Source organism: Cupressus sempervirens, chromosome 5, assembly GCF_028749045.1.
Source record: "Cupressus sempervirens isolate cs-2001-9-10 chromosome 5, ASM2874904v1, whole genome shotgun sequence".
Taxonomy (NCBI): Eukaryota; Viridiplantae; Streptophyta; class Pinopsida; order Cupressales; family Cupressaceae; genus Cupressus; species Cupressus sempervirens.
Window position 1 is genome coordinate 406,828,303 of NC_143122.1, and position 17,213 is coordinate 406,845,515.

At 35.1% G+C, this 17,213-nt stretch overlaps 1 non-coding gene across 1 annotated transcript; it reads right to left on the reverse strand.

The window, feature by feature from the left end:
• Positions 1 to 13,549: 13,549 nt before the first annotated feature.
• Positions 13,550 to 13,621, reverse strand: TRNAN-GUU (transfer RNA asparagine (anticodon GUU)). The gene has a single exon. It is a non-coding gene; the product is annotated as a tRNA-Asn (tRNA).
• Positions 13,622 to 17,213: the final 3,592 nt, after the last annotated feature.

Consider the following 17,213-nt stretch of genomic DNA (forward strand, 5'->3'; position numbering starts at 1 on the left):
ACTAAGAACATCATAGTGAATATCCATCCAAGCAGTCCATCCTAAGGGACCCTCCATCCATATGATACTTTTACTTTTTTGAAACTACGTCAACAAGAACAAATCCTCTTTTCTGACATTCACGTTGTTTCTGATTTCTCTGTTCAGCCTAATACAAGCTTTCTCAAAATCCTGTAAATCATTCAGGGTTCTTCACCACTAGTATCTATGCTTCAACTCATAGTAGAAAAAGGTAGCATGCCCGTCCTGAAGGAACTTTCTTAGCCTATCCCTCTCGATCAACATAGTAACCTGACCAATTTAAAGTTTAAAGTTTACCATTGTGTAGAGCCATTTATCAATTAAAGTGGATTGATCAAACTTAAAATTATGAATTCTATTCATTGAGGAGGGTAAAAATATGTTTATAAATGTTAATAAATTACAATGAAAAGTCTACACTTAGAAATTAGAATTGGACCATCAAATGAACTTACAAATACTTAGTCTCAAGCTGAAGAAACCTATTTAAAAATTTAAAAAATAATAGAGCTAAATATAATATATTAAAACTTAATTATCATTAAAATATTTAAATTCATATTATAGGTGATCATATATAAGAAATGAAAACAAATAATCAATAAGAACGTGTTATTCTTATTCTTATTATTATGATTTCAAATATATACAATTAATAAAAAATAAAAACTAGAAACTACTTTAATATTTTGTAATCTAAAACATATACTTATGAATTTAATGAAAATATTATTAATCTTTTAATTTGTTGTTTAAAATTTGTTAATAGCAAAACTACTCAAATAAATTATATAGTTATGGTATTGTAAAGATTTATTATAATTATCATTGCTAACTAACTACACGAAATTAAATTTATTTTAACATAGGTTTATGCTTTGTATTTTCCAATATCTCATTTTCATCATTGACACATTATTTCAATTTACATATATTTAGCTAAAGATAGGTATGTTAGGATAATGATTTACAATTATTAATAATAATAAATAGTAAAATTATGTTGCAAGGGAAACTATCACAAAAACAAATATTATACATATGTTCATCTAAAGATTAGCATGCTTTACATATATTTAGCTAAAGATAGGTATGCTTGGCTAATGATTTACAATAATTTATAATAATAAATAGTAAAATTTTGTTGCAAGGGAAAATATGACAAAAAAAAGAAATATTATACATATGTTCATCTAAAGATAGGTGTACTAGTTTAGGCTGAAGCAAAGATTAATTATTATGATTTGATTATTACTTATTCTTGAGTAGATTCAAACCCCCAAGTCCTCCCAAATAAGAGGTTCACTATTTACCATTGTGATGTATGCTCTTTCCTATTTATTGTGCATCATCTTTATGTTGTATTTTTTCTTCCATTTTTCATATCTTAATTTTCAACATTTGGGGATGATCCACAATATTTGAGGCATTTAGGCTTCCCTTCCATGTTCACCCATTTTTAATTTTTCTTTGTCTTCATGTGTTATTCATTGGATTTAAGCTATGGGTGGCCACATGATGGTCTTTTCTCTCCTTAGAATGTCTCACACTCTACTCTACGTAGCATGGTCCATTCTAAGGGTGTTTCTTATCTAATTATCTTTCTATCTAACTGTATATTGGGAAATTGTGATCAATGATATGTCACCACTTACCACATTCACATTAAAAAGGGGATCCTAAAATTTGACTCCCTTTCAACTAAATATTATTAGCACAAACCAAAATAAATGTGTTGCCAAGTTTTGGTCTTCCTGTTTTAAGCCCGAAGTCTTTAGTATGAAAGTTAACGTGTGTCCAAGATTGATGTCTAAGTATCTTTTAGGTCACTTACTTCTCAGTTTTTTTGAGTGCTCTACTTTCTTTGTTTTCTAGTTCCCCCTTCCATTACCTTTACCCACCATCTAAGAAAGATTCCTATTTTTCTAGTGTGCATGGGTCTAGGTGATCTAGGCATGGTTGGGATGTGTTCTGGCATCCTCTCAATGAGAAGTAAGTTACTTTGCATTTCATTTTTGCTACCTTTCCCTAATATTCCATGTCCCATGGATTCTAAGATTTCAAGATGTTTTTCCCCATAAGTGAACTATATTGAGTGCATATCTGAAGAGTGAAGTTGTGAAAATGATTAACAAGGTAAGAAGATGATTATATCATGCTAGAAAATGCCTACAAAGTTGTGGATCAAAGCTAGAATGAATCCCATCCAAATTTGTGGAGATAAGATCAAGTGAGCTACGAGGGAACATTAATATATGGGTTGTTTGATGCATACTCATGGAAGTGAAGTTTTTTTGTTTTGCTTCTGATGTTGTTTAAACTAGAGCCAAACCTTGGTACCAAGGATCAAATGTTGTGAACATGATGATGAATGAACCATTTAAGGGATCATACTCAATAAGACATGCTCAAGATCTAACTTCGAGGCCATCAAATTAAGGTGGAAGAATGAAGAGTTGTTAGATGTGTTCTAGTCTAGGGAATGTTGCTAAGAAAGGAGCTTTTCATCCTAAGGCAATGAAAAAGGCCACTTCTCTAGAGGCTTTGAAAATAGAAATTCAAGTTACTCTAAAATGTGAATATCCTTCAGAGATGCTCAAAAGATACTTCTAGAAAATTTAGTGATGGAAATTTGAGCACAATATAAAAGAGATGTAGTGTTAAAAACTTTATGCAGAAAGTGAAAAAATGACATGTGCAAGCTAGTAGAAGGATTACTCCCCATTCTCCAATCTTGGATAGAAGAAAAATGGGTTTGTAGAAAAGCTAAGTTTCTTTCTCTCTCTCCTGCATACATTAACATTATCAAGCATGTCAACTGGATCTAAGTCAGCTTTTCCTATGCCTTTAGGGGTAGGGTTGCCTCTTATGCCGACATGGCTGCATTTGAGGTAGGTCTTCATCGTGTTGTTTGAGCTGCCCATTTTGAGCCTTCTCATCGTCATGAAGTTTCCCCTGTAATTGTATCAAACCCTATAAGGGTACTTTTAGACTTAGATACAATTGATGATATTTATAGTATGGCAAAAGAGATCTCTACCTTTGCTACTATTTTTCACTTTCTGGGCTTTTTTCCCTCTCTTGCTAATCTTCATGCTTGGATCTCCAAGCATTGCGAACCAATTTTAGATTGTGATGTCCACATCTTTTTGATGGTTAAAGGATTTTTCATAGTAAAGTTTTAAATTGTTAAAGATAGGAAGACTATTTTGTGTGATAATAGTTTTTCATGGCATGAAAGATTTCCACTTATGGCCAAGCCATGGCATATGGATTTTGATCCGCTTATTGAATCTTTTAACAAGGTTCCTATTTGGGCCCGAATTCTGAATCTTCCAATGCATCTTTTGTCTAGATTCTATTTATGAAGCTATTGGGGATGCCATTGGCGATTTTTTATATGTGGACTCAAACACTTTGGATATTCTCCATTTGACGTGTGCTCAAATTCTTGTAGAGATGGATATTTCAAAGGGCTTCCCTAAGAAGGTTTGTTTGGAATCCTCGAGAGGCTCTTGAGCCCAAATATTGGATTATGAAGGTATCCCTTTTCATTGTAGAAAATGTCATATGACAGGTCACATTGCTACTCATTATGATGCTATGAAGACTAAATCAAGGTGACCACCTTCCTAGTGGTCAGGGGCCTCTTCTGAACACTATACAATGGTTAAGTCCATGGATGTACCTCTGGATCCAGTGGATGATTCCTCTACTAATGATTATTTGGTGCCAGAGATAGCAGAGGATTTTTGGACTCATGGTCAGGTCCCTGTTCTTTCTCCTACCCCTACCCTTGTATTCGATGTTCCTTTTGGTCCTATTGGGGGCCAAGACCCTATACCCTCTCTTGCCCCTGCCCCTATATTGGACATTCCTCCTAGTCCTATGGGGGAAGAAACTAGCTACGAGCTCTTCTATGGAGATTGTTGTTGCTTCTAATTCCCCTAGGCTGCATTGTTCAATTTCTTCTAGGGATTGGATTACTGAGGCAGTTAAGGTGGAGGAGGGTTGGACTATGGTAAAAAGAAAGAAATCTAAGCCATCTACTCCTCCTTTAGAAATGAACCTCTGGTTGTGAAAGGGAGGCTCTAAATCAAAGGGCAAATCATGAGCTCCATTGTAGTATTTGGCTCTCTGTTTGGTTTTTTCCCTTCTAGCTAGATCTTTGGTTTTGGCTAGTGCTAGGCTTTTCTGTCACCTCGGTTACCCTTTGTTTGGGGGGTTACCAGTTTCACTTTTGTTTGTTGTATTTTTTTTTTTCTATACTTATTGAAAATATTTAGACTTGTACAGGGTTTTAGGCACCCTTCAAAAACTATTTTAATTAATCAAAAACATTATCAATTATGTCTACATTCTGAATTCTAAAGCAAAGTAAGACGCTTCCCGAAAAGCTAAAGCATTTATGTTGTTAAGTGATTCTTAATCATATCACTTTACCTTAAGTAAAGTAATAGAGATTTCAGGAATTTAATACTGTACACACAAATGAACATAAAGTTTAAATAGTTGATAATCATGGATGAAATTAATTTTGTTTGTGTGGTACCAACGTTCTAATTCCTATACCTATTTCATCATAAAAAATTATTGGAATTCTTTAGGATAATTGAGAGGGGGGTGAACCAATTATCCAAGGTCCAAATGTACAATTAAAACTTTTCACAATTTAGCGTACCCACATCCATAAAACATTTTCATCATGGATGCATTCACTAGATTATGCAATCACTCAAACTTATAGGTTATTGTCAAATCAATATGCAAAAGCATAAACATGAAACATAAAATATTCAATAACACATTTGACACAATGATTTAACATGGAAACTCAATTTGGGAAAAATCACCAGCAACATGCTACTAATTCTCACTCTTCTTCAAGTAATGCCCTATGAAAGATTAACCTTGTTAAAGGTTACAATACACATTGTTAAATGTGACCTGATTAAAGGATTTTAATCACCCTGTTAGGAGTGAACCTCATTAGAGGATTTTAAATCATTCACTTGGAATGTCACCTAGTTAAAGGATTTACAAATGACTGTTAGGTCAACCTTAATCCAAAGGATTTACCCTAGACTAATACAATGATTAGAGAGTAATAGTAAGGCTTGATCTGATAACAACTTACAATTTCATTTAAAAAATACAAATCTTTATTTTAGTCCTCTATTTTTCTTGGCTTTCACACTCTTCATCTCTGATAGCTTGTTCACCCTTCAAGCATCCATACCCTTAAGCCTTCTTGTTTTGTTTGCCAATGCAATCTCTTCTCTTACGTCACTGAATGATGTGAATACCCTAGAATCCTTGACTTCTTTAGGTTCTCACACATCAAATCTTGCTTCTGACTAACCATCTCTATAAATAGAGAATTAATATTTTTTTGTTCATCCTCCATTGTCCATTAAAGGGTTAGGTTAGATTAGATAGGATTCAGTGAATCTAACCCTCATTTCATTTCATTCCCTTCTAGAAACTTCTCCTTCAATCCTCTTTGAATTCACCTCAAAATAGTTTATATTGAATTTTGTGCCATTAGCTTATCAATCTTATCTTCCACATAGTTCACACAATCCAAGAAATCAAACTTGTCAACTCAAATTCATCGAATTCTTGATCTTTCTCATAATGCTAACAGTTGGCATTAACTAGCTTCTGATGCTTGGCACATACTACATTGTTCAACATCAACTATCAAAACACTTAGCACAAACTAAAGTTTATTGGTGCTCGGCATCAACTAAACTTAACTTGGCTTACACTGTTCCACTCGGCTTACACTGGTTTTAGTTGAACTGTGTCAATAGATCCTTGAAGTGAAAATGTTGTGTTCTAATGTGAAGAAGATTGTTGGGAATCCCTTTCCTATTATGGTTGGTCAGTATTCATGTTCTTCTAGATCAGATGCACATAATTTGGTAAAGAGCTTTGAAAGAAACATTAAATTGTTATACTATGAGGTACTTAGGCCTCAATATGATCCAATTAACTTTGTAAGAGATAACTTGAAGTTGGGATATACCTACAGGCATGTTTTAGATATTCAAGACTTCTAGTCTAGGTGTCTTAACAAGTACCAAAATTGGGAGAGGTTTTGGTCATTGTTAACCATTAATGAGATTAAATTTTATAATAATTTTGTTGATATTTCTAACCTTGTAGATGATGGAGCCTACGTGCACCCCACATCCTACAAGAAGATCAAACGCACCCCAATTTTGTCTACCCCACCTATAAATCTACTTATTGACACTACGGAGGTTCTTATATAGGGGATAATCAAGAGAAAAGACAAATGGATGGAATAGACCCAAGTGAGGAAGAAGAGGATTGGAAGCACTGGTTCTATAGGCGGAGTATCAAATGAAGCTACACAGTCAATCATAGCAACAAAAGCATAAGTACTACATTGACATTTGTAGGGCCACTATAGTCCATTTACCAAGGTGGAGACCATCCTCTAGAAAAGAATGTGCCACTCACTCCTACCCATGAAGATAGCTCTCTTCTAAACATCAAGAAGGCTAAGGAGAAGTAAGATGATAAGGATAAGGGGAAAGACTAAGAAAAATTAGTGGCCAAGCCATCTTCCCCTATCCAAGTCATCAATTTGGATAGCAACACTAACCCCATGGATGGCCAGGAACAGGATGCATCTTAGTAAGGGGATACCTTATCCTTTTTGGTAACTAAGGTTGATGCCTTCCCTATTGCTTCACAGAGAAAGCCAACTCCATTAATCCTGAGGAAGCTATTTGATCCTACTGCATTGTAGTCTACTATCAATGTCCTTTCTATAGAGTCATAGCTCAAAGAGACCATTGATAGGTACAAGAGGAGATATGAGGAAGTAGCTTCATCGATGCATTTGATCACATAATTCACCTCCTCTCAGTCATCCAAGAAGATGAAGAAGTAGAAGACAATTGCTACATTGGCTATGGCTTCAACAACTGGCCATATGCTAGTTGATATTTTTGAGCCATAGAAAGAAGGAAAATTTAATGAGCTCTCAAAATATTATTTCCATATTAGAATGGTAGATCTTGACATCCTAGTTCACAACTCTATGTTGAACATGTGGAAGTCTAACAATGAGAAAATCGAAGATAAGTTGAAAGAGCTTAGAGTAGAGAAGGGAATTATGAAATCCTCAAATAGAAAATTTGTGGAAAGCATAAGGTTTGCACTAGGGAGCACTTTGTCAAGTCAATTTGACATGAATGCAAAGGAGAATAAAAAGATACTCCTAAAGTTGCAATAAGAAAGGAAATTTAGGTAGTTTGGTTGAGCATGGGTAGATCAGATCAAGGCTTAAGGTCCCTTACTAGTAGAAAACTTGAGAAGCCTAGTGTTGGGTGCTCAAAAGCTTAGGAAAGTAGCTTCAAATCATTAAGAAACCATATAGAAGGTAGCAGACAAGCTGACAGAGAAATTAACCCTTCTACAAAAAGTAATAGACATGAAGACAAATGTAGTCATTGCTCATGGGATCCTTAAGACAGGCAAGGAGTCACTATGTCACTAGAAATAATCCTTGGATTTTTTTATAGAAAGCTCCATGAGATCTGTAAATGAGCTCAAGGATGTGTATGACCTAGTGCAAAAGCTCACTAAAATGTTGTTTCAATATCTGAAGATATTGCCAACAAAGTCCTTTGTTTCCACTAATTACAAGCTCGTGGATATTGAGAGAATGAAATCAAAGTTCTTGGCATTTGTTGATGAATTTTTTGACCCACTCAACTTCCATGTATCTAAGAGTTGAGAACTCTTAGCAGTGGACATGATCATAAGGAGAGAAATGGAGAAATTCAAGTCAACAGTGGCTAGAATAGATGAATTAATAGATATGCATGCCTACTAGATGGTCCAAGCCAACATCATCATCATTCTAGATGTTGAAGACCTAGAAAAAGTAACCAAATCCATGAAAGATTATAGAGCTAAATCAATTTGCTCCTAAGAAGGCATCATGTTCTGATGCTTTTCTAGACATCTCTCATTCTTCCCCTTCTCTTTCTCTTTGTATCTATTCCTGGCAATTTTTTAGTCTCTATAACAGATAATGATTCAAGCTTTTTCTATTTTTAGTTGATTCTATTCAAAGATGTTCTACAAAGAAATCATCCAATGTAACCAACCATTTTCAGAAGGCCTATAAACATAACCTTTTATGATGTTAATAAGGTTGGAAAAAATTTACTTTGGGCAAACCCCTAAACTAGGACTACTATGTGTGACTCTAAGTCCATTTCAAGTTTTGTTGTTCATTTATTTTTAGTATAGTGTATAGAATGAATGTGATAATATTGAAAATTGAATGAATATAAGTGAACTTGGTTTTGTTTTCTTCATTCAACAGATTGTATGTCTTATTTTCTTCAGCAAAAGCATCTCTTTGTTCTCTCTATTTTATTTCATAGTTTGTCTATTTAGTGTAGTTAGTTGCATGAGGAAGACAAAAACTAGTGTGTGAAGAAGCTAGGAGATAGAAAATCTGGGTATTGTCAAAGCATCAGCTAACTATGTAATCCAGGAATTACTCATTTTTTCATCTCTTCCTTTCTTCATGTTGTCATAGTCACTTATGTATGTTTCCATCCATTGCATTTTAGGTTAGAATAGATTGTATATTGTGAATTAGTTCCCCTTTCAATTGCCTAAGTTGTTTAGAGTGTTGAGTACCTTGGTTTTTTACTCTTCTACTCTCTGGTTAAGAGCATAGCCCCAAAACCCAAAAAATAAAATTAATTTCATATCTTGCATTCAAAAGGGAGTTGTGTGTTTCAATTAAGGGGTCTTTGATAGATTACTACATTGACCCATTCTATTTTTAACATCTTTGTCCTCCATAAGCCATTAGGCAAATTAAGAGTCAAGGTATAAACCAAAAAGATAAGGAGAAAAGATATTAACCAAAAGTTTTTTGTGACTGTACTGGGGAAATACTTATGTGTCATAAGTTCTCTTAAGTATGTATGTGGCTTTACTAAGAAACTTGGAGATTATGTCTGTGGCACTCAAATAGTTGAGTCATGTATAACAACTTATAAGGGGAAATGGTGTTGCTTCATGAGGAACAAATCCTAGTGTGGCAACCTAACATCAGTTTCCAAGATGAACAAAAGGACATAATAAATTAGTTGAATACCCTTGCCTGGAAAAGCCAAAATTTCCTTAGTAATATAAATGAGTAAGCTTCACCCTTCAAAGAGAGGAAGCCAATGTTGAATATTGGGAGGGAGTCTTTTGGTAAAGAATATTAAGAGAGGCACACCCATTGTGAGCTAAGATACTTCACCCTAGATTCTACATATACCTATAGTGCTCTTGGTAAAGGGAAAATCAACCTTGTGTTCAAAGAATTGTAGAAAGTTGAGTTCCCTATATTGGAAGATCCTATGGGAAGAGGAAGAACCTACTCTTGGGATCTAGTAGATCAAGGTGTCCATGGTGTTCTTTTTCTACCACATCACCCTATTTCATAGATACATAACCATTCATCTTCTCCTCTTATTTTCTATACTCAAATCCCATCATTGTGCAACACCCTCACTCTTCATAGAGTAGTTACCCCTACTACTATTACTTTTTAGGCTATACCAGTAATTCTCCCTACCTCAATGGTTATTCCCTAGGGTAATGTTATTGGCCCTTTGTGACTTGATGCCAACAATGACCTCTCTAGAGCTTCTCAAAAGAATTTTCCCAAATTCAATGGTGATGGGAAGGTCTCTTCTGATGAACACATCACAAATTTCTTCACCACATGTAGTGTCATTTTTCCTCAACATGAAGATGTAGCAATGAGGATGTTTGTGGAAACCTTGGTTGACTATGCAACTAACTAGTTTTAGCACCTTCTAGTAGGATGTATCACAACTTGAGATGATATATGAAATTGACTTGAAGCATGCTATAGGAGTACAGAGGATTAACACACTCTATTAACTCAACTTACCCAGATAAAGAAGGAACCAAGTGCTCCTATGAGAGACTTCATTGCAAAATCTAACAAATTGGTCAATAGGATTCCCCCTACAACAAGACCTACTGCTAATAACTAGAAGATGTTCTTCATTAGATTTGCACCCCTAAGATAAGCTTTCAAATTAGATATGCACGTGTGGCTAATTTTCTAGTTTCTCATACCTTGGCAATCGAAATGGAGGATGTTTTTTGGAAAAGAGAAATTCAGAGTGGAGCCTCAACAAGATTTTTCCTTGGTGTAACTAAAAATACTGAAGAAATGCTTCAGAAGATCTGTAATCAAATTATTTCCATGAAGAGACAAATGGGAAATCCCATTTCTTCACTTTAGCAACCATATAAGGATATTCCCCAAAGGCCTCACGAAGGTAGACCTTTGCAATTGTCCTTTTCTCAGAAAAAGGTTGTTGTTGAGACACCACCCAAGAAGAAAAATATGTGCATTTTTCATCTATGAGTGGATCACAATGGTGATTCATTCTTAAAAATGAACAAATATAAGCAGCTCACTACTACTAATGAGCTAGCCATCAAATACCCTAAAAGTGAAAATGATTTTGCTCCCCATTGCAACTTTGTAACATTCTTTTTGAAGTGTGAATTAGATTTGAAGGTTTGAAGTAACTACTTCACCACCTTAGATGGAATTTAGATGATCATAGCTATGAGAAGTCAAAGAGAGAAGAACCTAGTGAACATTGTTCCTTCTCAGAAAATAGCCATTGGCCCTTTGCCTATAGCTAGAGCATCCACTTCGTAGGAAAGAGAAATCAAGGTTTGAACCAAATGGTAATCCTTAATTCTCATTTTGCATAATCCAATATTGTAAGGATGCTCGTATCTAGGTGTCTTCGCTTAATTATCTCAAAACTCATCCTAATGAATTACAAAAGCTAGTAGATTATTGTAAAGGTGATGCTAATGCCAAAAGTCAAACTAATGTTAACTCTACCATTAGCAATGACCAGCCTCAGTTTGATAGTGGCCCACTAGTTAATGAAGACATTTTTTTCCTATGCTCTTCAAAGAGGAAGAAGCATTAGTTTTTGCTACCTCTCCTAGTCAGAAGCTTGACCAATTCTATGTGTCCTTGTACATAAATGGCCATAAGCTTAGTAACTAAATAATTGATTCTAGAGCGTTTAATAATGTCATGCCCTCTTCTATTGCTCATTCCATTGGCTTGACCCTCACTAAGATATTTGGATGTTGCTATTCCATGGATACAAAGTAGTTCCCTCTAATAAGTCAAGTGAAAGATGTACAAATAGAATTGGTTGCTCACCTTGCAAAGAGAATGAAGCTAACCATCTTGGTAGCAGACATTCCAACCATCTATGGTATGCTTTTGAGTAGAAGGTTTTGTAGGGAAATGGAAGGGAAAATTAAGATGGATTTGGCTCGTGCCATAATTCTTGTGGGTAACAAGAAAATCAAGTTGGAACCTAAGGAGAAGACCATGTTCATGGTCTTGAAGTTTGATGATCCTAAGGCACAAATCTTATATCAAGAAATGGAGTTTGGAAATTATATGATGTTATTTGACTTCAATTTTTCTGAGGAATAGCTAGAGCCTTCTAGTGACCCAAATATTTGGACCCTAGAGTTTGATGATAGTTGCACCACTACTAGGTCTAAAATTGGCATCGTGCTTGTATCTCTAGATGGAGATGTGACTCAGCTTTCATACAAGCTACAATTCAAAAACACCAACAACATAGCATAGTATGAAACCTTGGTGTTAGGTATTAGCATTGCAAAGTAGAGAGGAGTGAAAATATTATGAGCTCAAGGAGATGTAGAGGTTATAGTGAAGCGAGTTCTAGCTCAGTACACTCTAAATAATGCTAGGCTCAAGAATTATAGAAATAGGGTCTAGGATGAGATTGATCATCTAGATGCCTTCTCAATACAAGTTGTTCTAAGGGAGTGGAATGTAAGGGAAAACTTGTTAGCTACATCATCCTTGCTACTACTCCCACATCCAAATTTCACAGATAATCAATACAAGGTCGAAGTCTTGTTTAGGCCAAATGTTCTTAACAATGTTGAGATATTGAAAGTGTTCAATGATGATAAGAAGATCCAATATTTCCTTGAATGATCTGAACCTTTTGGAGATTAGTACTTTGGAAGGAGTGAAAATTCCTACAAAGATTTCTCTCTTGACACTAAGAAAGAGTTGGATCTTGGAGTTGAATAACTCAAAGGTAACAAGATCTCTCGACATCTTATTTCCCTTGAGAAACTATTCAATAGGCATGATGCATTTATTAGAAGGGAGGGGGGAGGAAAAGGTGGAACTTTTGGAGAGTATGAAGGAATGAACATTCGCACTAAATATAAACCCAAGATGGTTAATATCAGTAGTAGTTTCTCAAAGGAAGAAATGAAAAAAGAAAAAGGATTGTTGTCACAATACCAAGATGTGTTTTCTTGGGAATGTGAGGACCTAAAGACCTTTAGGAATGGTGAAGGAATCCATATGATGCAAGGAGACATCAATTTTTCCAATTTGAGTGCAAATACGAATTGGATTACTCTTCTCGAAAAATACTCTGGAGGGTTAGGATTCAAAAATCGATCATACAAAAACTTATGAGGTTTTTTATCATAGTACTCCTTCTCAGCTACGTCTTTTGGCCTGCCTGACCAGCCGAGAGACCTGAGGATATTTTCATGCTCAAGGTATGATTGTTTAGCTGAAGATGTATACTCAGGTTCATAGTGAGACAGAAGTTTTTGCTGCCTCAAAAAACTTTTAGGAGATATTCTTATTAAAGGTAAATAAGAATCTGCTGCTAAATTTTTAGCCAAGTAGGATCATCCAGTTTCCTTAGGCCCTATCAATAAAATTCGATTCGAAAAGGATGGTACTGGGTAGAGTGGGTAAAATCTAACGTGGTCATATAAGAATGAGCGAATTGGGATGGAAGTCATCTTCTGATAAAAAGCAGCGAAGATCGGTATTTCTGCTAAAAACAATGAATTTAATTTGGAATTCATTAAGACTATTCTATGAGTTAGGCCTCTCTGAATAAATTCAGCTAAATATCGAAAGTAAAGAAGTCCTGGCTGTTCTTTTTTTTCAAATTCATGAAATAAACCAATAGGAGGGGTTAATTTCGATTCAAATTGAGAGATTCTTTCTTGTAGTAAAAACAATCGATTTTCTCTCAAAAGAAAGTCATCCACTTCAAATTCGTACAAAATTGTTTTTATAAGTGAGTGATATTTCCAGCATTCTCTCGAATTGATGAATATAGCTCGCTCATAATTTGAAATAAATGAGCGGGCTAACCCTGGGTTTTAGATTATTCCCAATCTACACAAAGATGTTGGTAACATTGCTAAAATTATCAATGAAGTTCTAATTAATAGTTGAAAAAAAGAATGTGTCGGAGCGAAGAGAGGTTTACTCCAATTCAACTAAATTGGGCAAATTTTGAACTCTTTTTATGGTGGACCTTACTTATAATTATGGAACCAGGTGCTTGAAGAAAAAAAAAAAAGAAAGAAAAGAGCTCTCCTCAAATAGGATTTGAACCTACGACCAATCGGTTAACAGCCGACCGCTCTACCACTGAGCTACTGAGGAATAACGAAGGTATGATAGCACTTAAAACTACAATTTGTGAGTAAATAACCCTAATTTGAATAATCAAGCATCTTAATTAGTAAGAGCCCTTGGTTCTTTTCTTACCAATACGTCGTGCAAGCCTGGTGCCTATGAGAAAGAGTTCTAGAAGGTCATACAAAAAAGCACAAAATTCCCCTCAAGCCTGATGCCACTCCCTTTAGGAAAAATAGTGTAACTAAAACCCTATGGTCTTAGATTCTATCTTTAGGGAAGTTCACAAGCTGTTGGAAGAAAGAATTATCTACACCATACATCATTCAACATGGATAGCCAACATTGTCCCAGTCCAAAAAAAGAGTGGGGAGATTAGAATTTGTGTGGATTTCAAGAACTTGAATCAGGCATCCCTAAAGGACAATTACACTTTTCCCAATATGGATCATTTACTACAAATAGTAGTTTGCTCTAAAATGATGTCCATGCTAGATGGATTTTTGAGTTTCAACCAAATTGATGTAAACCTAGAAGGTCAATTCAAGACTACGTTCACCACTCCTTGGAGAACATTTTCATATAATAGAATTCCATTTGGGCTCATTAATGTTGGTGCCACCTTTCAAAGGGCTATGAATTCCTCCTTCACTAATCTAAAGGATAAGATCATGATTATCTACTTGAATGATCTATCAATCTTCTCCAAGAAAAGAGAAAATCATCAAAGGAACTTGGATAAAGTGTTGTAAAGATGCAAGGAACATGGGATTTCACTCAATCTTGAGAAATCAGCCTTTTGTTACAAAAGGAAAATTTTGGGTCACATAATCTCTCAAGAAGGTATCAAGATTGACCCAGGACATGTTAGAGCCATCCACTAGTTAAATTTCTCAAGAAGAAAATCTAGAGTCAAATCATTCTTTGGATAGGTGAACCTTCTAAGATGCATTTTCCCTAATGTTTTTTAAATTCACCAAATGCATAATAGATATGATGAAATGAAGTCAAAGTTTCAAATGGAATGATTTTGGAAGAAAGGCTTTTGATCAAATTAAAGATGTCATAGCCAAAGCACTCATGTTGGTACATCTAGATTACACCAAGGAGTTCATACTATATTGCTATGCCTCATTCCATACAGTATATGCAATACTCATGCAATAGAACAAGGAAGATATCCAAGAGCCAATTGGTTTCATGAGTGCTCCCCTTAAGGAGAATGAATTGAGATATTCTCAAATGGAAAAGCGTGCCTATGAAATGGTAAGAGCACTATCATTCTATTTTATTTTTTCTTGATTTGGTCATCAAAAGAATATTAACCTAAAAAGAGATAGGTTGCAATACTAGAGGTGTGTGGATAGAAAAAGTTCAAGAGTGTGATATTGACCTAAAGCCAACAAAATTGGTGTGACAGAGTGGCTTGTGCAAGATGATTGTAGAAAGTTGGGACTTAAGCCAAGAAGATGAATTTTCAAGGGCACTAATGGTGAGTCTCCAAGACTCCTAGTTCTCAAACATTTCCTATTTGCTAACTTATAGAGATTGCCCTGATGGAATAACATACAAGTAGAAAAGAGACCTCGGGATTAAATCAGTTAATTATGTCATATATGATGACCAAAAATACAAGAGAGAAATAGATGGGACCTTCTTGAGATGTGTGGATAAACCTCAACAATAGAGTTTTCTTCCTAATTTCCACAATGAGGCCTGTGGTGGTCATTTTTCAGCAATAGTTACATCATAGAAGATTTTGAGGCAATGCTATTACTAGCCTAGCATGTTCAAGGATGCTTATAAGTGGGTGGCCAAGTTGACAAGTGTACGATTTTTTTCCAACAAGCCTCAAATAGATGCTCTACCTCTAAAGCTAGTTGTAATTGAAGGCCCCTTTCAGTAGTGGGAAATTGATTTCATTGGATCAATCAATCTACCCTCTTTTGTTGGTCATTTGTATGTCATCACTGCTATGGATTACTTGACCAAATGGATGGAGGCCAAGACAACTAAGAAAATTCCTTCTGAGGTCATCTATGAGTTCATCAAGGAGAACATTTTGATAAGGTTTGGGGTACCAATGAAGCTTGTCACAGACAACAACTCCTACTTTTCTTTTGTGGAGATTATGGAATTATTCTATAATAATAGCATACATCTTAGTCATTCATCTAACTATTTCCCTCAAGGAAATGGTTAAGTAGAATCAAGAAATAAAAACTTGATCAATATCATGAAGAAGTTGGAGGTCTAAGAACTAGAAGAAATGGCACAAGAAATTACACGATGTGCTCTAGGTAGATAGAGAAACCCCTAAGAAAGAAATCAATATTTCCATGTTTGAGCTAGTATACAAAGTTGAAGCTAGCCTTCCTCTACCATTAGAGTTATTTATTTGCAAACTATAGCAAGTGATCAAGTATCCAATATTCCAAGATGTCCGGGAGAAGTGCATTATGTACCTAACTAAGTTAGAAGAAGAATATGAAAGGACGGTTGATCATATTACAGAACATTGGAAGCACATGAAGACATTATTCAAAAAGAAGGCCAAAAAAAGGAAGTTCATGGAGGGAAATTTGGTATTTGTGTGGGATAGGAGGCATGAACCCAAAGGTATGCATCACAAGTTTGACTCACTTTGGAAGGGTCCTTTCAAGATTATGCAAACAAATCAAAACAACTCTTTCATTCTGGTGTATGCTTCTGGAGATATTCCCCCATTTTCTTACAATGGCTAGGATCTAAATTTGTATCAAGTTTACCATTGAAAGTAGGTAACCCCTAGTTAGTGTTAGCCTAGGTAGGTTTTCTTTGTGTTTTTCCTTTCATTGTTTTCCTAATTTCCTAGGTTAGTTTTCCTTTCTATTGTGTGCTTAATTTAGTTGCTTGTTATAATTTTCAATTCTATCTATTCAAAACTAGAAATTATGGGTCCTTTCTTATATATTTGCATTGCCTAAGTCCCTAGTTAGAGCCAGTTTTTGCCAAGTTTTAATCTTCTCCTTTCAAGCCCAAAGTTTTTGGTATGAAATTATGTGTCCAAAATTGATGTCTAAGTATTGTTTAGGTCACTTCTCATATATTTTGAGTGTTCTACTTTCTTTCTTTTCTGGTTCCCCCTTACATTACCTTTACCCACCATCTAAGTAGGATTTCTATTGTTCTAGTGTGTGTGGATTCTAGGTGATGTAGGCATGGTTGGGATGTGTTCTAGCATCCTCCCAATGAGAAGTAAGTTTTTCCAAATTTATTTTTCTCTTACCTTTCCCTAATATTCCATGTCCCACAAATTCTAAGCTTTCGAGTTGCTTTTCCCCTTGAGAAAAGTATATCAAGTGCATATCTGAAGAATGAAGACATGAAAAAGATTTTCAAGCTAAGAAGATGCTTATGCCATGCTAGAAAAGGTCTATAAAGCCATGGATAAAAGCCAGAATGAATTACATCCAAATTTGTGGAGATAAGATCAAGTGCTATAAGGAAACATGAATATATGGGTTGTTTGTTGTGTACTCATGGAAGTGAAGTTTTGTTTTTTCTACTTTCAATGTTGTATAAACTAGAGCCAAACCTCAGCCCCAAGGATCAAATGGTGTGAACATGATATTGAATG